Here is a 23,745-nt window from a genome sequence, read left to right on the forward strand (position 1 = left end):
AATAATTCTTCTGAAAACTGAGAACAAGTAATTTCTAATACTAGCTTCTGCCCGCGGTTTCGCTCAAACAGGAAACCGTTTAATTCCCTCGGAAATAGATATTGTTTCTCCATAAAACCTTTTAAGCCCGAATGTGATTAATGTATATCAACTGAAAGTTACTATATGTATATGCGTGTTGTTTATTATCAATCAAATAAGTTCCCCAATTACTCAATCTTTTGTGATTTCGATAGGAGAAAGTAATTTTTTTACAGCTATTTCATCTTATTCTGACGAAAAATCCAATAAATTAAAATTATTATACTTAAATGAATTTCAACTGTAAATATGTAACAATTAATGAAGAACACTTTAAGTTGGGAACTTAAAAGAATTTATAAGTTATAGCGTCTGTTAGGGCTAGTTGTCATATGTAAAAAGGGGCAGATTGTTGCATATGGAGATTTACTCAATAATTTATTAATGCAATATATTGGTAACTGTAACACAACTTTCTATAGACAAATGATTTGAAATTATGCAGGAGGTATAAATTTTCGATAATACAAGTTAAAAGTTATCTTTTTATTTGTATACATTAATTTATGTGTGAAGTTGTAAGAGTTACTAAATATTCTTTTTAAATAACTACCCCGCTATGGAGCACATACAAAATGCCTCGTTTTGCAAAATAAATTTTTTCAAAGTCATGCTACTTACTTACATAAATGTAATTGTGGTAATTAATAGTAAGAAATACATACTTTAAATGAGTATTATTACCGATATAGAAAATAGATTTCAAAATGAATGAAAAATAAGAAAACACCGATTGTAATAACCTACCCCATTCTACCCTAAATTGTGAAATTTAGTTGTACGTTACAGGAACACCTCAACATTTTCTAGTAAGTTATAACATGAAATACATCTTGCACACATATGACAAAATTTATGTCAATACCTTCCCATTTTATTTACTTAACAGTCAACTTTTTCGTGTTCAATTTTTTCGGTTCAAATTCAAACTTCATAGAATAAATAAAATTATAACACTTATTTAATATTTCTGTGGTTACTTTCACATCACAATATATGAAATAATCTACAAACTAGACGTACACATATGTGCCACTAGTTTAACTGTATTTTCGAAATATTTTGCCACAAAGTATTGTTTTAACAAATTGAAATCAATACACTTCGTTATCGAGATTGACAACAATCGTAAGTACAAAACAAGCCTGTTGGATAGAAACATAAAGTGTGAAATATAAAAATATACTTTCCACGATAAACTGGTACCAAACAAATGTCAGAAGAACAAACAAAATATATGATTCTGCACAAGTCAGAGTTGCGGTTATAGAAGTGCCATTTATTATTTAACTAGCTTTTGCCTGTGGCTTCGCTCGCACAGGAAACCGTTTAGTTCCCTCGAAAATAGATATTGTTTCTCCATAAAATCTTTTGAGCCCCCAATCACCTCTATAGAGTTTTAATTTTATGTCATGTTGCCATCTTACATTTCAAAATTGATACCATTTTCGTAATTAACGTCCCAAAAAACCTTCATAACGACACCCATACCGATATTTAGGCGTATTTACACCATTGCAACGGTTTAGTGATAAGATAATAATTAAGTGCTTACATGTTAATTTTGAAGTTTCTAGATCCGTTTACGGAAATAAGGCAACTTTAATGCGAAATAAGTGTATAAGTTGCAACCCCTTTTCACCCCTTCAGAGGTTGAATTTTTTTAAAAACCGGAATAAGTGTTTGATTAATTATATCAAAGAGTATTAAGATCAAGTTTCAAGTAAATCCGACCACAAATAAAATATTCCTCGTACAAACGTTGCAACCCCTTTCCACCCCCTTAGGGGTTGAATTTCGGAATATCCTTTTTTATTCCTTATATGTATACATCATAAAGGAAACCTCTGTGCAAAATTTCAGCTTTTTATGTCCAAGGGCTTAGCCTGGGTATTGATAAGTCAGTGAGTCAGGCCTTTCATTTTATTATACGTGTAGATTAATTAGCAAATTGAGTATTTCTGAAGCTGAAGGTATTTAAAGTGTTGGTAGTCATTCTGTAAAATACTATGTTTATAACAGGGTTTCAATCTTTGTAACAGCAATGAAAGTTCATTTCGCGAGATAATAGAGAATTGTAAATATTTCAGTTGCGATTATAGAATAAACGCGTCGACGACGCGGGAACTTCGAGAAAGAATCCATTCTTATGCATGTAACACTGTTACCAAGTAACGTGATTTTTTCGTATTTTTCACGTCTCGAGACGTGCTAATCATCTAATGCAACAAAAACCAGTGTCAGGCATGTGTTGTTAGATGGCAGCTGCGCATTGATTTGCATGGCAGTCAGAAGTGTTCTTGAAAATTCTCAAGTTGCGATCTTCTGTATTGTAAAAACGAAAAATCATGCTTAACAAATTTATCATTCGAAGTCAAAATTTTTAATGTTAAAATACGACAGATTTCGGAGAAAAGGGAGCTTCAGGTATAAATTTTTAATATAAAGGAGATATGTTCGAGGTTTTATCAACAATTTTTTTTAACATCATTTTAACAATAGATAAGCAGTGGAAAGACATATTATTAAAAGAAACGTGACTAGTTTTAATTACTTTTTAAAGTAAAAAAATAAAATTGGAAAGATTTTTAGAGGGCTTTTAACTATAGTATAAATATCCAAAACTTGTACACAAATAGTTCTAAACAATCAATTTTTTTTTTTTCAAAATCCCATTCGATCATAAATTCTCAGAAAGCTAAATAGGGGCCTTCGAAACATTTTTAAAATACAGAGTGTTCGGCCACCCCTGAGAAACATTTTAATGGGAGATTCTAGAGGCCAAAGTAAAACGAAAATCAACAATATCAACTTCTTGACTGAGGCTTCGTTAAAAAGTTATTAAAAAATTAAATTAAAAAATTTCAAATCATTCTAAAAAAATTATTTTTCGTTGCATGGGTCGATTACAATCATTTTTGGTTATTACACATACTCTCGAAATTCTACGCATTTTCGAGAAAAAATTCCTTATCGAAAATCTAATGTGAGGCCAGAAATACTTCCCATGCGAATCTTTAAAATGTCATAACTAGACTGCGGATATTTATGCATTTATGGGAAATTTAGATTGTCAAAAAACTATAGCATGCACTTAATATGCAAAAATATAACAAATACTTCAAGTAAGATAAGAATTATTGTATTTAGGGGTTGAAACAACCCTCTAGAAAGCTCTTATTTTATCAATTCTATTAATAAATATATGAATTTGCATAAAAATTCGCAGTCTAGTCATAACTCTTGTGTGGATTGGGAAATTTTAATGTTTCAAAAGGCGAACAACGCGTATTTTGACGAAGAATATGTAGAAATTCAAAAAATGTTCGAAAAATTGTTCTTTGACCCCGTAAAGTGAGAAAAACGCCATAAAAATGGTGCAATATTCAAACAGCCATAACTCCTACAATAGTGAATATATTTCAATGAAACTTTTTTCTGAAGTAGAGCCCATGGGCACCTACAAAAAAGTATTAGACCACTTTTCTATAGGGCGTCAAATAAAAGTACTAAAAATGAAAAACGAATTTTTAAGAACAATCGCCTAAATTTTTCGACGAAAAAAAAAAAAATATCACATCGTTCTGGAAAAATTATTCTCGGTTGCAGGGGTCAATGAGAATAATTTTTGGTCAATAGATATACCCCCGAAATCCTACCCATTTTCGAGGAAATATTTGAGAAGATATGAAATTTTTCGGCAAAAAAAAAATTTCAAATCGTTCTGGAAAAATTATTTTCGGTTGCGGGGGTTAATTACAATCATTTTTGGTCAATAGACATATCCCTGAAATCCTACCCATTTTCGAAAAAAAAATGCAAGAATGTGTGAAATTTTTCGACAAAATTTAAAAATTTCAAATCGTTTTAAAATAATTATTTTTGGTTGCAGCGGTCAATTATGATCATTTTTGTTGAATACACATACCCCCGAAATCCTGCGCATTTTCGAGAAAAATATTCAGTACGGGCGGAACTTTAAACGTTAATAACTTCTTAACGAAGCCTCCATCAACAAATTGGTATTCTTGATTTTCGTCCTGTTTTGGGCTCTAGAATCTCCCATTACATCTTTTTCCTAGGGGTAGGCGAACACTCTGTTTACTCTAAGGATGAATATTAAATAAAGCTTGAAGATGTAATTACAATCCTATATCGATTAAAGTTCATTGATATCCTTTTCCGAAAAGGATTTTCGGTGGCCGAACACCCTGTATATTAACTCGAGCATATATGTATTATACTTTGACGTAAATAATAACTCACAAGAGATACAGTAATTTCACAAATTGACATTTTATTCCTATGTCGAGTTTAACACATAGAAAATGGCAGACATGATGTATAGCTTTCTTTAATAAATTCTTGAAAATCACATTGAAAAGGATCGTTTTACAGTTGATATATCTAATAGTTGAAATAAATGTAAATTATAGTATGTAGAAAATTTATAATCGAGAGGATGAATCAAAGTCAATGTTCGGTTCCAAGAGTAAACAAATGCAATTTGCATGTATTATACTCTTTGACGTAAATAATAACTCAATTTGTAATAACTCAAAGGAGACACAGTAATTTCACAAATTAACATTTTATTCCTTTGTATCATCTACAGGAAATTTAACAACTTTTATCGATACGTTTTTCTATTTCGAGCAATTTTTTAATAAAAATCCCAAAATTTGTGTTATAATCCCAGAGGTTGTTCAATAAAATTGTAATAAACCAAATCGATTAATTTTTTGAATTTATTTAAATTTTAATGTCAGAAATGTTCATTTTTTGTTTTACAAAGTTAATTGAAATTAATCATATAATTGTCCATTCGTATTAAAAAATTTACACGAATATTTGTCAAGTTCCGTTTGCTCGACGATGAGCTACACCGTGTTACGTAAACAAAGTGCGTAGGCCAAGGCGCCACGCAAGATATCTACTGGGTGTCTTCTCGCGATTGGTCAATCGGAAGACAGAGAGGTGGGTGTGTTCCGCAAGATCTGGCCTTTTTTTTCCACTGATTAAGGATACGAGTTTTATCGATACTGGCTCCGATACATTGGTTATTTTAAGGTACCGTTGCGAAAGCAAGCATCGACGACTAATTATACATTTCGTTCTACAACTTTAGCTCCACATTCGGTGAAAACCAGCAATTTCGTTATAGAATCTTTAATTTCCATTCTATTTTCTTCTTTCGTTTCCAATCATGTCAATCTGTCGTATTACATACAGTGAATGACAAGAAAATCAGTTTCACGTTACGCTTTACATACAAGAAATATTTTTATAATAATTCATGACAAATTTCGGCGTTTAATCGTGGTTTGATAATAATTGGAACTTCATACGTTATTCTACGAAGAAAAAGCGGTCAAATTTCGAATAAAACTGCATATGACAATGATTTTAAACATTCGATGATGAAGATTCTCTTCTATCTCGAGTTATTTAATATTGAATAGTTGTCCAATGAAATTAGAAACATTTATACGTATAGTGATTTTTTTTCGTGGCACGCTTGAATCTTTCAGGAACCAAGTGAAAGTGGTCCACGAAGTATTTCATACATATTACGTATGAATTCAATGTAACGTCGATTAACCAAATTTGTACGTATCTGTTCCCGAATCTTTGATAGCGACAAACTTTCTATTTTGTCTTTTCTCGTCTCTAAATCTTCTTTGTTTCACAGTTATTCTTAACACGCGTATTAGATATTTGTGACACGTCGATTTCCGTGACAAGCCAACGGTTGTCTATTTTATATCCTTCTGAACCAATAAAAATGCATACTCTACCATTATCACGTTACGTGAAGTATTTAAATATTCGCGTATTTTACATAAAGAATTTACGGAAAATGTGTCTTCGGTGTAATAAAAATTGCGCAGAAACTGCAAAATATAACCACGTCTGAATCGTCAAATGGATTTCATTAAATATATAAGTATATTTAAGTTTTGTATGTTCGACTCGAAATCAAATTAAATTTTAAATGCAATCGATCTATGGATAATAATGCCCCCTTACGGTATTTTTAATCCCCCCTCCCCCCCAACATACTTTCGTTATTTAAAAATATTTAGACAAATGAATCATAAAGAAAATATTCAACATAAAAAAACTTAAGAAATATGTGTCTCTAGCTTTATTTTTCGATTGTAAAATGTTACTACAAATAACAATTCGCTATCTCATATTCAAATTCGGAGCGTCTTGCTGTGTCGTAGAAACATGTTTTTCAGATTACGTGGGTGTATTTGAAAGTAAAGCTCAAAAAGTGACGAAAAAAACAGTTCTCAATTTATGAGATTCGATGGTTCTACGAGCCCCCAGAGTCTGCATCGATATTAGAAAAACTGGACAGGACAGTTATGTATTGCTTGTTATTAAATATATTTTATTTCTATATAATTGAAAGCAAGCACTACGCTATATAAATAAGATCACCATAACTATAGCGTGATATTCCAATTGAATAGTGGTAATATTAAATAGAAATAGCCACTTATGTATTGCCTAATTTAACAAGTTTTTAAAGTAGAATTTTCAATTGATTTATATTTTTCAGTATTAGTAATAAATTGATAATAAATCAAATTGAAATTCTACTTAAAAAATTTATTAAATTTATCGATGGTCTATTGGTACATAGATGGTCCATTGTCATTTTGTCTCCTATTATTTATTGTATATTGAATAGACCATTGCCACTTATCGTATTAATTACTTTAATAAGTTTTTAAATTAGAATTTACAACTGATTTATGTTTTTTAGTATTAGTAATAAATTGCAAATAAATCAAATTGAAATTTTACTTGAATAATGTATTAAATTTATCGATGGTCTATTCGCACACTATCATTTTGTCTTCTAGTATTTATTGTATTTACTATGACACGAGTATGTAGGTTCAGTAACAGGGGATGTTGAGTTACTTTTTTCACACCATCCTGTAAACGTATTTTCTTAATAAGTTGCAACGAAGATGTTACTTTATTATTATCATCATCAGTATCATGGTTTCTTTAAACTATACGAACAGTAGAGAAAGAGGAATCCATTTTATAGCTCATGCTACGTTATGCTGGCGTTTATTCAACTGCAAAGCAAGAAATTAAAGCACTTGGTGGAAATCCAAGGGAGATATACTGTATCGCTTTCACATTGTCGAGTAAATTAATCGTCGCGACACGTTGGACGGAAACTTATGGAATAAAATCTGTGGCGTAACGTGAAAAAGTACGTAGCGGTCGTCCGTGGTGCGCGACGCTGAACTATCACGGTCTATTTAACACGAAAAGCAGTGAAAAACAAATTACAGGAGTTTTCGAGGTGCCCTTCTTTTTCCTTTGCCTTGTTCCATACGCCGCGCCGCGCCGCCGTGATTATGTTTCAGAAGATAAAACAGACTGTTCATCGATTTCCTATGTGGAGACCTCGGATCGACCTTGAGCCGCGAACCAATCTGACATGCGAATGTCATTTGCAATTTTCTGCTGTCAAACGTAAACGATACTTGCTTTGGGAACTCTAGAATCTCGGAATAGAGACATCCTCGCGGTCAACATATTTTCAGCGTCTTCGGAATTCGAAATTGGCGGCAAAACTAGAGGAAATTGTGAAACTCAAAGATTAAAATAAAAATGATCAAAGTTTCCAAAAAAGTGTCAGGCTAAAATATACTCTTAATTGTACCATTCATTTTATATAAAATTAATTATTAAATAAAATATATTTTTAGAAAGTATATTTTCATTTTTTTTTTGTCTTTTAAAATTGCAGCACTTGACGTAAATCACCATTTTTGCAGCTCGTTAAAATTTGTACTATTCACGAACGTGTCACGAATACAAGCAATAAATTATTGTAGATGGTTTCGTGATCTTTCAATTGGAATCGGTAAACTTTTTATCCCACGATTCGAATCTCCCGCCTTTTGGAATAATTACGTCTTTCATCAGCGTAGAATAAACATATCAGCCATCTAGCGGCGAACATTGGAAGTTATTCTCGTCGATGGAGCTTCCATAAAATATATTTTGGAGGTTAACGCACGATTTACAGACCGTGAGCGCAATTACAATCGAAACACACCGTAAATTCGTTTATCGTAAACGAGTTTCCGACCAATCGTTATCCGTATTTGGCAGGCGTGCTCGGACGTCGTGCGGGCTGATTAGAATTTCTAATACCGTTGTAAAGTATGCACGGTTACGCGGCAGAATCGCCCAACCGTCTGCCCGATTCGATCTACTCTTTTTCCTCGATCCGAACGTTATTCGCGAATTTTACAACCGTCTTCGTTGCAACAATGGCTCGGAAAAGGAACATCCGACGCCAATGATATTTTTATTCCGTTTACTCAATGTTCGACGATGCGTTCGCGATAAAACGTTCAGCATTCGTCGCGTGTTCCTTATCGTTGTGTCATAATTCGCGCAGACTTGGACGATAAAGTTCTCCGTGTATGGTAACGATTAAAACCAAACGGAGAACAAATACTTGAATGGAGAATGATTGTCCGCAACAGTTGAATATCGATGATGGTCCCCGAGACCTAGATCTTCGTTTATCGTGTACGCCGGCCGTTTGTGATATCCAATTTTGAGGAGATAACGGTAATCTACGGATTCGAAACGAAGCATGGCGATGAATGAAAAAATGTCGCGTATATGGGAGTTTGGAATAAAAATCATAACTTCGAAACTAATCAGTTTTCGACCTAAGAACTCTAATACTTTTTTGAAGAGAATAGAAATATACAGCGACTGGTATATAGAAAAGTATACATTTTCGATAAAAACAATTGAAGTGACCTTAATTTTTTTTCTTGAATAAAAAATGTTTTGCTAATTTTTACTTGTCGACTGATTATTGACTCTTGCTGGAAAAGTTTTTTTATTAATATTATTTTTAAAATATAGAATATATAAAAAACCAATTCTTATTTCTTGAATATATTTAAAAAAAAATATTGTTTGTTGTGTTAATTTTGATGTCTTAGTAATGGTTTTGATTTTGATTTTCTTCGTTTCGGGCAAACTCGGGCAGCTAAAATTAGTGTTAAATTAAAGTTTACTGTACCCTAATATTATATTAATATTTATAAAATGACGGAGGTATGTTTTGGTATTTTTTAAACACAATTTATAGTTGATACGCATGTAACATAAAAAATTGAAACAAATCATTGTATATTTTAAATAATACTATAGTACTCAAACATAACTTGTAAAAATCAAATTAAAAACATAAACATTCGCGAAATAGCAGATGTTTAAAAAAATACACTCAAAATTGAAATTTTCTGGCATCATTTGTATACGGACAATATTAGTTAGTGTAGAGAAATAAGTGTATAGTGTTAAGGACATAAGGAAAGGACACGGTCTGACAAATAGTAGGCGCGGTGTGTGGGTGCGGTGAAATTAATTTTTTGTGACCAAGACTGGTAAAATGACTGACCCTAACGTTAACGCGGGGACATCCGGGAGTGTGCCATTGGCAGTTGGTCGCGTCGCTGTACGAATACCCGAGTTTTGTCCTGGAGACCCGGAGATGTGGTTTTCGATGGTAGAGAGAAGTTTTGAGGTATCCAATGTAACGTCGGAGACCACGAAATTCGGGTACATTCTCGGCGCGTTAAGTGCGCGACACGCCGCGGAAGTAAGAGACATTATCATAAATCCCCCGGCCGCGGATCCGTACACGACGCTAAAAAATGAGTTCATTCGCCGGCTTAGTGCGTCGCAGGAACAGAAAACGCGGCGGTTATTAGAACACGAGGAAATCGGGGACAGAAAATCGTCCCAATTTCTTCGTCACCTGCGCGGATTGGCCGGTACGGCTATTTCGGACGGTGTATTGCGGACGCTTTGGATAGGCCGACTACCTGCTAATATGCAGGTGATTTTAGCCACGCAGCGGGACACCCCGCTGGATAAGGTGGCAGAGTTGGCAGACGCTGTTGCGGATACGATGACACCGCGGGTACACGTCACGGAGGCCGCGATTACGGGCGTATCTGCATCCTGCCAAATACCCCCGCCGGGCCCAAGCATCGAGGCCATGTTAAACATTAAGATGTCACAATTGGCTCTTTCCTTGAGGCAGGAAATTTCTGCCATCCGTGAATCCTTGGTGGACCAGGGACAATCTTCCCGTCGCAGGTGGACCCACCGAAATCATCCAAACTCGCGCTACCGCAGACGATCTCTATCGCGATCGCGAGAGCGGCCCGCGGGAGGACAAATGGACCATCAAGGGAAATGCTGGTACCATTGGCGGTTCGGTCCGGCCGCGCAGAGATGTGTTGCACCGTGCAATTGGAACGCCACGGATCAGGGAAACGACCTAGGGAGTCGTTGATGGCGGCCAGCGACACAAATCCAGCATCACGCCGCCTCTTCATCTTAGACAACAGCTCGAAGACGGAATTTTTAGTGGATACCGGGGCCGATTTGTGCGTTTTTCCGCGCCACCTGCTAGGCGGATTGCGAGAAAGATCGGAGTACCAGCTGGCGGCGGCGAATGGGAGTGCAATTAACACCTACGGGACAGTGTCGTTAAACCTGCACCTCGGCCTACGACGGGATTTCGTGTGGCGATTCGTGGTTGCGGATGTTACAAAACCCATAATCGGGTTAGACTTTCTCGATCACTTCGATCTTATGGTGGACATCCGCAATCGTCGCCTCGTCGATCGGACAACGTCGTTAACGGTCCGCGGAACACGAGCCGAGGATGAGACGCCGTCGGTGAAGACAGTAGCAGGGACTACCGTTTACCACCAACTCCTGATGCAGATGCCGGAACTTACACGGCCTAGCGGCACCCCGATGAGGACTACGCACCAAACGGTGCATTACATCGAGACAACCCCTGGACCACCCGTTTCCAGCAAGCCGCGGCGGCTTGCACCGGACCGGCTCAGGGCTGCCCAGAAGGAGTTCGACGCGATGGTGAATATGGGTATCGCTTGTCCTTCGAAGAGCGCGTGGTCATCACCCCTTCATATGGTTCCGAAGAAGGGCGAAGAAGCTTGGAGGCCTTGCGGTGACTATAGAGCGTTAAACGCACGGACAATTCCCGACCGATACCCCGTGCGTCACATTGAGGATTTTGCGCAACAACTGAGTGGCAAAAAGGTATTTTCCACAATAGATCTCGTCCAAGCTTATAATCAGATTCCGGTTGCGTCGGAAGACGTCGGAAAAACGGCCATTACAACGCCGTTCGGGCTTTTTGAATTCCCGTACATGTCGTTCGGGTTACGAAATGCCGCGCAAACATTTCAGCGCTTTATCGACGAAATTTTACGCGGTTTCGATTTTTGTTACGCGTATATAGACGACATTTTGGTCGCCTCAGAATCCCAAGCCGATCACCTGTGCCATTTAGAATTATTATTTAAACGATTAAAAGAGTACGGCATTGTTGTTAATCCGAATAAATGCACGTTCGGAAAGGAAGAAGTTAAATTTCTAGGCTATCGGGTAAATGAAAGCGGCACTCAACCTTTGCCCGGCAAGGTACAAGCCATAAAGTCATTTCCCCTTCCGAAAAACGCGAAGGATTTGAGGCAGTACTTGGGAATGCTTAATTTTTACCGCCGTTTTATCCCAGATGCCGCTTGCTTTCAAGCACCCTTGAACGACCTTCTAGCCGGCAATTTAAAGGGCAAGACCCCGATAACCTGGTCTTCGGAAGCGCGTCAGGCTTTCGAAAATACTAAAAATAGTTTAGCAAACGCAACCCTACTTTCTCATCCTGCGGTCAACGCTCCGTTGTCGGTTACCTGCGACGCTTCTGATTACACCGTAGGAGCTGTTTTACATCAGTGCGTCGGCAACGAACGACAACCATTAGCATTCTTTTCTAAAACATTAGGATCTGCCGAAAAGAAGTATTCAGCTTACGACCGGGAACTACTTTCTATCTATTTAGCAATAAAACATTTCAAACATATGCTCGAAGGCAGACTTTTCACGATTTTTACAGACCATAAACCCATAACTTTCGCTTTCAAACAGAAATTAGATAAATGCTCTCCTCGACAATTCCGATACCTAGATTACATTGCGCAATTCTCTACAGATATTCAACATATTTCCGGTAAAGACAACGTCGTTGCCGATGCACTGTCCAGAGTGGAAACGGTTAACCACTCGATTAATTTCGAAGAATTGGCAAAATCGTAAGCCCAGGATGAGGAGTTGCAGTGGTTGTTGAATAGCGAATCTAGCCTGCAATTATGCAAAGTCTCGTTGCCTGGCACGTCTTCCGAAATTTTCTGCGATATTTCGACTAAGAATATAAGACCTTATGTCACCCCTCCTTTCCGACGTGCAGTTTTTAATATGTTACATGTATTATCACATCCAGGTATTAACGCGACGATCAAGCTCATAACGCAACGTTATGTTTGGCCGTCGATTAAAAGAGATGTTCGCACGTGGACACTGAATCGTACCGTCGCGGCGGTACTGGCCAGGTAGTCGCGTGAGTTTTCGTTTAAACTCTGAGGGGTTGTAAGGCCCTCTTAACCCTCGTGGTACGCGGGTTCCTAGCCGTCGCTCGCCAAATTAATCTTGAGCGACTAGTTAATTGCCGGATTGTTTCGAATCGAAATCCGGCTGTTCTCTTTAATGTCGAATCACGAGTTGTTGCTCACGAACCGCTTGAGCTGAGGTTTTGCGAAATGATGTTCGAATAACGAATGGTTCACGAGACGATTGAACTGCCGATTTTGGAACGTTTACTCTGAGATTTCAGCGACGAGTTAAAGTGGATTTCGACCGTTGTCTTCGAACTTTTAGCGACGAGTTAAAGATTTTGATCGTTGTTGTCTGAGGTTTCAGCGACGAGTGTCGAAGTGTCCGGAGCCCGTTTCCTCCTCGGCTTGAACCCCCTCCGAGACGCGATTTTGGGGGTTCGTCAACCGATTCGCGTTGACTTTTTCTGTTTATCGATTGGCCATCGACTTGGGGGAGGAGGATCGATTTTCCTGCCCCGTTGGCCAGGAAACTCCTCCCTCGCGCGATCGTGGAGGAGGAAGAGTCCCATCTCACCCTGGACGAGGGTGACCGAGGTTTCCTCCCCAAGTCGAAGGCCCCGTTAATTTTGCCGAGGAAAAAACGGGACTCCGAATTACGCCTAGCTACACGTGCGTTGCAGACGTTTTATGGCTGCATTGTTCCATGAGTTGGCGACGGTCGTTGTAGAGGACCGTGCCACCCGCGGAACAATGCAGCCCTTCGTCGGTCAACTCGGGCTTTGCACTTTCGAAAAGCTAAAGTGCTTGAATGCTTTACGATGAAATTTGCCAGATGCGGAATGTTCGAAGACTTTTTCGACAAAGTCAAGGTTCCGCATCTGGCACCATAAACGAGCGGAAAACCCCGAGCTGACCGGACGGAACAGACACGTTGCTGTATACCGTGCCAAAAATCAAAAATTTCCCGTCATGTGACTGCACCATTGGCTACATTTGTTAAACCTTCTGCGCGATTCGAACATATTCATTTAGACATAGTAATTTTACCGGTGTCCGAAGGTTTCAGGTATTGTCTGACCTGTGTAGACAGATATACGCGGTGGCCGGAAGCCTTCCCCATGGTCGATCAGGAGGCCCAAACCGTAGCTCGAACCTTTTATGACGGTTGGGTAGCGCGGTTTGGTGCTCCCGTACGGATTACCACCGATCAGGGTAGGCAGTTCGAATCCAAATTATTTTTTGCGCTGAACAATTTAATTGGATCCACACGCCTTCGCACAACGGCGTATCACCCAGCGGCCAATGGGATGGTAGAGCGTTTTCACCGACAGCTCAAGTCGGCTATAAGGTGCCACGAATCCGACAAGTGGACAGAAATACTTCCGACGGTTCTACTCGGTATTCGTTCCGCCTGGAAAGAAGACCTCGGCGCTACCTCAGCGGAATTAGTTTATGGCGAGCCATTAAGATTACCGGGAGAGTTCTTGTCTTCGCATTCAGCGGAAGGCACAGAAAATGCTTCCGATTTTACTAATAGACTACGCAACCATTTTTCTAAATTGAGTCCCTCTAATGCATCACGCCATTCCGTTAATCGTACATTCGTTTTCAAAGATCTTAGCAGTTCAACACATGTTTTCATCCGAACAGATTCAGCCAAAACTATTTTACAACCCGCTTATGAAGGTCCATACGCCGTAGTGCGCCGAGGCGAAAAAACATTTGCAATAAACATTAGAGGTAAGGAAATAAATATATCAATTGAAAGGCTAAAGCCTGCTTATATGCTAGCAGAAAACAGACCGGATCCCGTGAGCATAGAAAATCAGCCGGTCACACAAACAAACGTAAGTATCTGACAATGCGCCGGTTATACAGCAACGTGTTACGCGTTCAGGTAGACGCGTACGTTTTCCCGAGCGATTTCAAATTACGCGGTAGTACTTAAGGCTTGCGCATTATTATAATAAGTATCATATACCATTTATTTTTATCCATCACTTTTATGTACTTTCATGTATTTTTAGGCATTACGCATTATATATTAAACTCCATGTAAATTCCTTTTTTTTTCAACTCTGTTCAAATAGTGTAATGTAAATCTTAGTTAGGATAACGTATTTTATATAATAGAGTAAATGGTAGTGGTAATGTAGTCGTTCAATTTTTCGTAATTGTGCCAATTACTGGCAGGGGGGTAGTGTGGCGGCCAAGGCACCACATACGCCTTAGTCGTTCGAAGCCGCTACAATGTATGGTTGCACACGAGACGACCAGAGCCGCGCGAGCCGAAAAGCCGTTGTCGTCGCCTCTGACCGTCTTTTGTTTTCGAAGGCCTCTTGGTACGGTGGCGATGATCGTACCAAAGAGTCGAGCGTAACCCGCACCACGAGTCACGTCGTTGTACGACAGCAACAATAAAATTGTGCGGAACGGAACAGGGCGGAGTCATTACCTTCCCGTTCCCACAGTTTCATAAACAAAATTACAGTCGTTCGTACAGAAAAATATTATACGATGTACAGGGTGTTCCCCAGGGAAAAATTTTAATGGGGGATTCTCGAGGCCAAAATAAGACGAAAATCAAGAATACCAATTTGTTGATGGAGGCTTCGTTAAAAAGTTATTAACAATTAAATTCAAACGTTTGAAATCGTTCTGGAAAAATTATTTTCGGTTGCGGGGGTCAATTACAATCGTTTTTGGTGAATACACATATCTCCGAAATCATATCCATTTTCGAGAAAAAAAATCGATTAGGTGCTGAAATTTTTTGATGGAAAAAAATTTTTCAAATCGTTTTAAAAAAATTATTTTCGATTGCGGGAGCCAATTACAATCTTTTTTCTTGAATAGACATACCCCCGAAATCTTACGCATTTTCGAAAAAAAAAATTCAATATGAGCGGTACTTTAAACGTTAATAACTTTTTAACGAAGCCTCCATCAATAAATTGGTATTCTTGATTTTCGTCTTATTTTGGCCTCTAGAATCACACATTAAAATTTTTCCCAGGGGTGCCGAACACCCTATATGTATAGTAAAAATGTTGTGTAAAATAATAATAAACAACGTTAGTAAAAACACATATTGGTACGACATCTAAACATTAAATTATTTATGTCAAATTTCATTTCATTATTCGCTTCGATTAATAATATTATGAATTACTTTACGATTAATTAAAAAGTTTAGTAAATTATTACAATTATCGCACATACTCAAAAATTCGTACAAATTGCGTTTCAGTATTACTCAGCATGTAAGACAAATGTAATTGCGTTTTATCTGTTTCCTTGTTACACGAATACTAATAATTAGAGTTAAGGAATGGTGTTTCTCACACACAATCCATTGACTAAGGACAGTTGCGCATATTTACATGATAGAATGAAGTATAGTAAAACTATATTTGATTAAAGACTTTGTGAATATCTTTGAAATTGAGCCCGAGTGGATGTATAGGAAAAAGTTGTTTAAAATGTTGATACGCATAACATGTTTCAGAACCATCCAAATCGGTGAGGCGGCCATTATTCGATAGAAAACTGAATTCTTAATCTTTGTAATAGCGATAGGAGAAATAAGATAAATGAAACGTCGTGAATAGTTTCGATTGACTATTAATCACGTTTAATCGATGGAAAATATTTCAAATGACTGAACATTTTTTACAAGTAATGTGCGCGAATTAAAATTAAATTATTCCGCGAAACACTCAAAGCTAAGCTAAGTACTTCGAAGCTACTTCTGTGCCAATAGTAGTTTAAACTCCTAGATATTTCATGAATTTTCTACAAATTTTGTAGAATTTAGAGTGATTCAAACTGTTACATGATTAAACTGTTCAAATATTTACAAGAAAAGCAATTGGTCTTCATTATTGCTGTCAACCTGCTTCTAACATTAATCTTTCGAATGTCAAAGTCGAGATAATTCATCATATGACGAATCAACTTGTTATGTTCGTTCAGGATATGTTAAGCATAACTTGTTATAACTGTAAATAATTCTATTTTCTGTTGTAAAAAATAATAAAAAATGATGTAATGTTATATTTTTTTAATGATTGTATCTTCTTCAGAATTTCTTCTATATAAAAGTCTTTGATCCTAATGCTAAAAAAAACAAGACAAATAGATTCGTCATTTTTTTTTTATTTGGCGCACAAAACGTATACGCGGTCAAGAAAGTTTGTAATTCTTTGTGTTGAAATTCTTACGTTATACTTGGTCTAAAAACAGAAACAAAATTAAAATCGAATTTTTTACTTTTAAGTGTCGTCATTTTTTGAATATATCATTTTTCTTGGTGATCTTAAATTTGGATCGTGGTGACAATCGTAACGAAATGGTACAATGGCATTTAAATACATTCTACATTTTTCTACCAATTTCAAATATATGACAAAATATATGTTACCATTTATATAAAAAGGAAGTAATATACATTCAGAGAACTGAAAATCTAGATAACAGTAGTATCTTATTCAAAAGTTCTAAATATGTTTTCATGTATCTACAGTGGAAACAAAAGGGTTAAAACAAGGTTGAAGAATAGAAGTAAAATGAAGTAAAATTACGGAAAATTCCAAACATTAAGTAAATCGTGACACATTTTCCCATTATCAGGAATATATCTAGAGGATCGCGTATAAAAATTTCAATAGTTAAAAAATAAGATCCTACTGAACGAATGTAGCCAATTACTATTCGATGCTACATGTGATACGCTGGGTCCCACTATCGATAATTATGTACAGTCAGGGACAGAAATAAGTAGACAGGTAGTCGAAATCAGTATCAATGGGAATTAATCGAAATAGTACTGTTGTTATATAAATAAACTTTATTTATAATACATATATACGTATCTGTATGATACATTGGTTATTTGATAAACAATTAAACGAAATATTTTCATTTTTATACAAGTAAATTGCATTTTGATGATCAACGCAAACAACTATAGAACGACAAAAATAAGTGGATATCTTATACAACACGTGATACACAAAAATTAATATTTTGTGTTAGCACCTTTTGCCCTAATTACTGCCCCTAAACGCCGCGCCATACTATTTATCTAGTTTTCAATATGATTTTTACTTATAGTTTCACACGCCAACTGCATACTGTTAAAAAGATCAGTTTTTCCGCTTTGCCAATGGAACATTAGCATCTAGCGTACGCCATAAATTTTCAATCGAGTTCAAATTCAGACTCTGAGGTGGCCATTCTTGTTATAAGACATATTTTCCGTTAAGACCCATTTTGACCGCTGCTTCCTCTAAATTTTCGTTTATAACGCCAATATATTTTTCTGCATTCGTAATCCCATCTGTCGGTACTAAAGTTCCAATTCCATTCCACGTAAAGCATCCCCACACCATTAATGAACCACCATAAAATTTAACAGTCGGTGTAATACACGATTCCTTGAACGCTTCATTTGGTCTTCTCCAAGCTTGATACCTTTTTTTAAGCTGTCGTAATTCAAATTTCCTTTCGTCCATCCATACTACTTTTCTCCAAAACGGTATCAGAATATTTAAATATTTTTTAGTTAAAGTTAAACGTTTTCTTCTATTTTTCTCATTAATATACGGTTTGCGTCAGGCCTTGTACCTTTTCACCTCAAATTCACGTAGTCTTCGTCTTATTGTTTTTGTTGATACTGTGGGATCGGGAAGATAATGACTCCGCCCTGTTCCGTTCCACACAATTTTATTGTTGCTGTCGTACAACGACGTGACTCGTGGTGCGGGTTACGCTCGACTCTCTGGTACGATCATCGCCACCGTACCAAGAGGCCTTCGAAAACAAAAGACGGTCAGAGACGACGACAACGGCTTTTCGGCTCACGCGGCTCTGGTCGTCTCGTGTGCAACCATACATTGTAGCGGCTTCGAACGACTAAGGCGTATGTGGTGCCTTGGCCGCCACAATACATTTAAATTTCCTGCACAATTCGACGGTCATCTCGCGAGGTAGCACATCGCTTTCCTCCACAACGTCCAAAATTTTCCACGGTATTATGTGATAAAAACTTTCTATAAGTTTTTTTGGGCGGTACTTTTTGGTACAGTAAATTTCCAAGCTATTGTACGATAACTTATGCTTCTACGATAGTCCGAAACAATCAAATCTCGAACTTGTAATGAAATTTCTTTCGGTTTCTTTCATTTTAATATTATTTGACAAACACTTTTGCTCTCATAATTGCTTCATAGATATTAATTGCTTCGTTCGAAACAAATGCGATATTTCGATGCAAAGTAGAACGTTAATCGAGTGTCTACTTATGTACTTTTGTCCCTTTTCAATTGGTTGTGTTTTCCATTAAACGCAATTTACATATGCAAAAATGAAAATATTTTCTTCGATTCCTTACTACATAATTTATGTACCATGGAAAATAGTATAGTATTCTGTACATAATACTATTTTGTTTAATCTTCGTTGATAACTATTTCTATTAGGTGGTCCCATAAATTCGTTTCGTTCGACATTCTAAAATTGACGAGGATAAAATTGGCAATTTAATGGAAAGTAAATTAAATTTGTCAATTAAGGAGATTTCTGATATTTTAAGCTAACATCAAGAATTCATAGAAATTTGAAAGAAATAGGTATTGCATCAAAGCTCGAAGTTTGGAATCCACTCTGGCTCATGGAACGAAATTTTCTTCATCGTCTTTGAACTTGGTTGCATGAATATTTTTCTTAGCATATAGTAAGACCGAACCTTGTAAGAAATGAAATACAACAATCTTCAGGCTTATTAAACAATCTGAAAATGTCAACATTTTAATGAAAAGCATTGAACTATATTTTAATAAAAAATCAGATATGTTTTGTGACGACCAAGTACCTAAATTGCAAGATTACTGAAAAACACATCGTTCAACATATTTGTATGAGTGCAAACCGGTTTCTTTTGATACTAAGGTGTCCTACATTGTTCATCTACGCGACAGAGAGCAAAAATTCAGAGTTCGATGTTGTGTGAAAGATAAGATCGATGATTATACATATTTCAATGAAAAGATGATAGCAATCTATTACCAAGGGAAAGGACTTACAATAGATGAAAGCATAATGGCATGGCGTGGGTGTTTAACATTTAGATTATACATGAAAACTAAACGCCTCAAGGACGGAATAAAGCTATATGTACTGCTTGGAGAACCTGGTGTTACCGTACTTAGATTTGATGTGCACACTGGATGAAATGATTTAGAATTATCGGGAACAGTACACGAGCCTAAAGTAGCAATTAAATTAAACAGCTTGCTCCAAGCTTATTAAACAGTTTGAAAATGTCAATATTTTAATGAAAAATCGAACAAGTTTTGTAGCGACGATGGCTTTGCTTTGATAAACTTCAATTATATGTGTTGGAGAAACAACTTCATCAACCATTGTTCTTGAGCTACTTCTATCAGGTCTTCCCAGGCGACCAAGCCTTTATCTTGTTAGTCTTTTCATTTTAACTTTTAACTAAATAAACGATCAACTAATAACTGGAATACACACTTTACTAACAAGCAAGAATACTCAACGAAAACCGATGAGTCCTTTGCAAGAATTCTTGTTACTTTTTTCACGCACGTCCTTTCCACCAGGAAATCCTTTTTGTTCTCCTCGTTTCTTTTTCGTGCGTTTCTTTATTTTAAACGTTCCGGTATTCAGACAACTAACTCGATTACCTTCAAAGGCCACATACAGACGTCAACGCCAACCACACGCACGTTTGCGTTTTCGATAACATTCTTCGGATCGATTACATTTAGGTATCGAGTAGGGCCAACATAATTTTATTTTTTTTTTTATTTTTTTTTTTAATTCGAGTTTTACGTCGCATCGACCTATGGGTCATTAGCGACGATTAGGATCTGTTTCCTTCTTTCTGTCCGGTCATATGCAGTGGTAGATGTTGATGTCCTTTAGGTAGTTCAGGGTATTTTCTATGTGCTTCTTTGTCGTCAGAACTTCTGTCGATGTTATCTTAAATTTCTGCCTTTGGGTGTTGAATCTCCTGCATTCGAATAATAGGTGGTTGGTTGTAATGGTTTCCTTGCAGACAGTGCACATTGGTGGTTCTGTTTTCTTAATTAAGTATTCATGAGTGAGTTTGCAGTGACCAATTCTAAGCCTGGCCATGATTATCCTGTCTTTCCTTCTCATATTGCTGCTAGGCATTATTTGGAAGAAATCTTGGGTAACGTCATTTGTTTTTATTTTCTTGGATGTGGTCCATTTTTTATTCCTTGTTTGTTGTTCGATATGGCGTAATGTAACGATGAGGTCTTGGTGTGGGACTTGTCTGACGATGTTATCTGGTGGAAGTGCTGTTGCTTCTTTAGCGGCTATGTCGGCTGCCTCATTTCCTTTGATGCCTTGGTGAGATGGAACCCAGGCTAGGGTTATTTGTTTACCGTTATTGATGAGATCCGTATAGGTATAATGGATGTTTAGAATGACTCCATGTTCGGTTCCGCGATTTACATTTGCTATTGCCACGAGTACACTCATTGAATCGGTGAAAATGATGGAGGGTTGGACATTGTGGTTACGTATGTGGTTAAGAGCTTCAAGAACTGCCCAGGCTTCTGCTGTAAAAATGGATGAGGTTATTGGGAGGTGGAATTTCTTTGTCGTGGTGTCGCAGACGATGGCAGCTCCTACTCCCTGGTCAGTCTTTGATGCATCAGTGTATATCGTTTGATGGTTTGGGTATTTGTCATACAGTTGTTGGAAGTAAAATCTATGTTCTGTGCTGCTTATTTAGTCTTTAGGAAACCTTACGAGGTCAACGTTGATTTCTGGTGTTTTTAGAATCCAGGGAGCTAACTTCCTGAATTTACACGGAATAGTTGGTGTTGATGTAATCACAGTGAAACTATCGCATTTGGCAATTCTTCCATAGAATGGGTTTGGAAGCTTGGGTTTTTTAGCTTGTAGGTGGGTATATCTGTTTGTAAATATGTTGTTGTATGTGGGATTATTTGGAGTGGAGGACATTTTGGCTGCGTATTTTATGCTCAGGTATTTCCTTCTTTGTTCTAATGATGGTTCTTTTGATTCAAACAATATGCTGTTTATTGGACTAGTCCTGTAGCTTCCAGTGGCTGTTCTTAGAGCGGCGTTATGTATTGAGTCGATTGTTTTCAGGGTATTGGGTTTAGCCGAGTTATAAACTATTGACCCGTAGTCGAGTTTGGATCTGATTAAAGGCTGGTAGGTTTGTATGATGATTTCTTGCTCAGCTCCCCAGCTATAATTTGCCAAAGCTTTAATGATGTTCATTTTTTTTGTGCATGTAGTTTTTAGATATTTCATATGTGGCTCCCACGATAGCTTATGGTCAAAGATGAGTCCAAGTATTCTAATGCTGTCTACTTTTTCAATTACAGTATTTCGTATGTAGAGATTAGGGGGAAGTACGATTGTCTTGCGTTTCCTCGAAAAGATGATGTATTTTGTTTTTTGGGGAGAGAATTTAAGTCCTAATTTTTCGGACCATGACAGAAGGTCGTTGATGCTATCCTGTAGGAGCTCAATGATAGTGGATTGGTTTTTCCCGCTGCAGGTCATTGTTAGATCGTCCGCGAACAGTGTTCCTTGAATTGGTGGCTTGATGTTATTTAGAACGTCGTTAATTACTATCAGGAAAAGCGTAACGCTGATGACCGAACCTTGTGGAACTCCATTGTGTATGGTGGTTGGTTTGGAAAAGGTTCCGTTCGTTCTCACTTGGATAGTTCTGTTTGTCAGGAAGTTTTTGATGAAAGCTAATATGTTGCCGTCTAGCCTAGCTTTAGTTAGGGCCTTGATAATTGTAGTCTTTGGTATTGAGTCGTATGCTCTTTCAATATCCAAACATACTGTGATAAGGAATTCGTTTTTCAGAAATGCTTCGCATATGTTTGTCTCTAAGTTTATCAGTACGTCAGTGGTCGAGCGGTACTGTCTGAATCCGTATTGGTTAGGTGATAGCATATTGTTTGATTCGAGGAACCATCTAAGCCTTTTGTTAATTATTCTTTCTAGAAGTTTACACATGCAGTTTGTTAAGGCGATCGGCCTATAGCTTTCGGGTTTGTTTTTGTTCTTACCTGGTTTAGATATGGGTATAACTGTAGCCTTTCTCCAGTTGTCCGGGAATGCATGGTGCGTCCAAATGCAGTTGAATATATTGAGGAGATGGTTGATGCCGATTTGTGGTAGTTCCCTTATCAGTTTATTAGGTATATTGTCAGGCCCAGGTGCAGAATTGTTTGAGCCCCGGAGAGTGTTCATTAGCTCTTCTAGGGTTATGATTGAATTTAAGGTGAATTCGGAAACGGGGTCTAGTAGATGGTTGTTGTCGTTTTTTGGGTTTGTAAGGGGCGGCAAGGGTATGTGAACTATTTCTTCGTGGCTTTTATTTTCTGAATTTTTTTGGAACGTCTCTGCAAGGGTGTCGGCTATATCCTGAGGATTAGTTATAGATTTGTTATCCCCTAGATCGAAAAATTGGATTTCAGTGTAAGATTCTACTCCATTAATATTTCTGATTTTTTTCCACAGGGTATTTATTGGTGTTTTGTTTGTAATGGTTGATATATATGATTGCCAAGAATTTCTTTTGCTTTCTTTTATTACCTTGCGAAATTTTGCTCGAAGTTTTTTGAAGTTGACTAAGTTTTCGGTTGTTGGTTGTCTCTTTGCTTTGTTAAAGGCCCTATGGCTTTCTTTCATGGCTGCGTGGCAATTTTCGTTCCACCAAGGAGTATTTCTTTTTTTTGTGCTTTTTGGTTTAACTGGACCAGAGGATTCCTGCGCTGCCTTTTTAATAGTTTTTTCCAGTAATTCGATTTCTTGGTTGATGTTGATTGGATCGATTACGCTTTTTGGGGCTTTTTGGAGGGTATTTATGATTATGGTTTTGTATATACCCCAGTCTATTTTTTTAATGCTCCATATGACAGTGGGTTTGTTTTGCAGTTGTGGGGTAGAATCTAGGTATGTAACTTTTATGGGAAAATGATCGCTGTTATGGAGGTCTAATAAGGATTCCCATTCTAGGGATTGCGTCAATTTACTACTGCAGAGTGTTAAATCGATCGCACTCGTTTTCCCCGTACTTACTGTAAAATGTGTTGGACTGCTAGAGTTT

The sequence above is a fragment of the Colletes gigas genome, unplaced genomic scaffold, assembly GCF_013123115.1.
Source record: "Colletes gigas isolate AHSC1104 unplaced genomic scaffold, ASM1312311v1 Colletes_gigas_Sc00053, whole genome shotgun sequence".
NCBI lineage: Eukaryota > Metazoa > Arthropoda > Insecta > Hymenoptera > Colletidae > Colletes > Colletes gigas.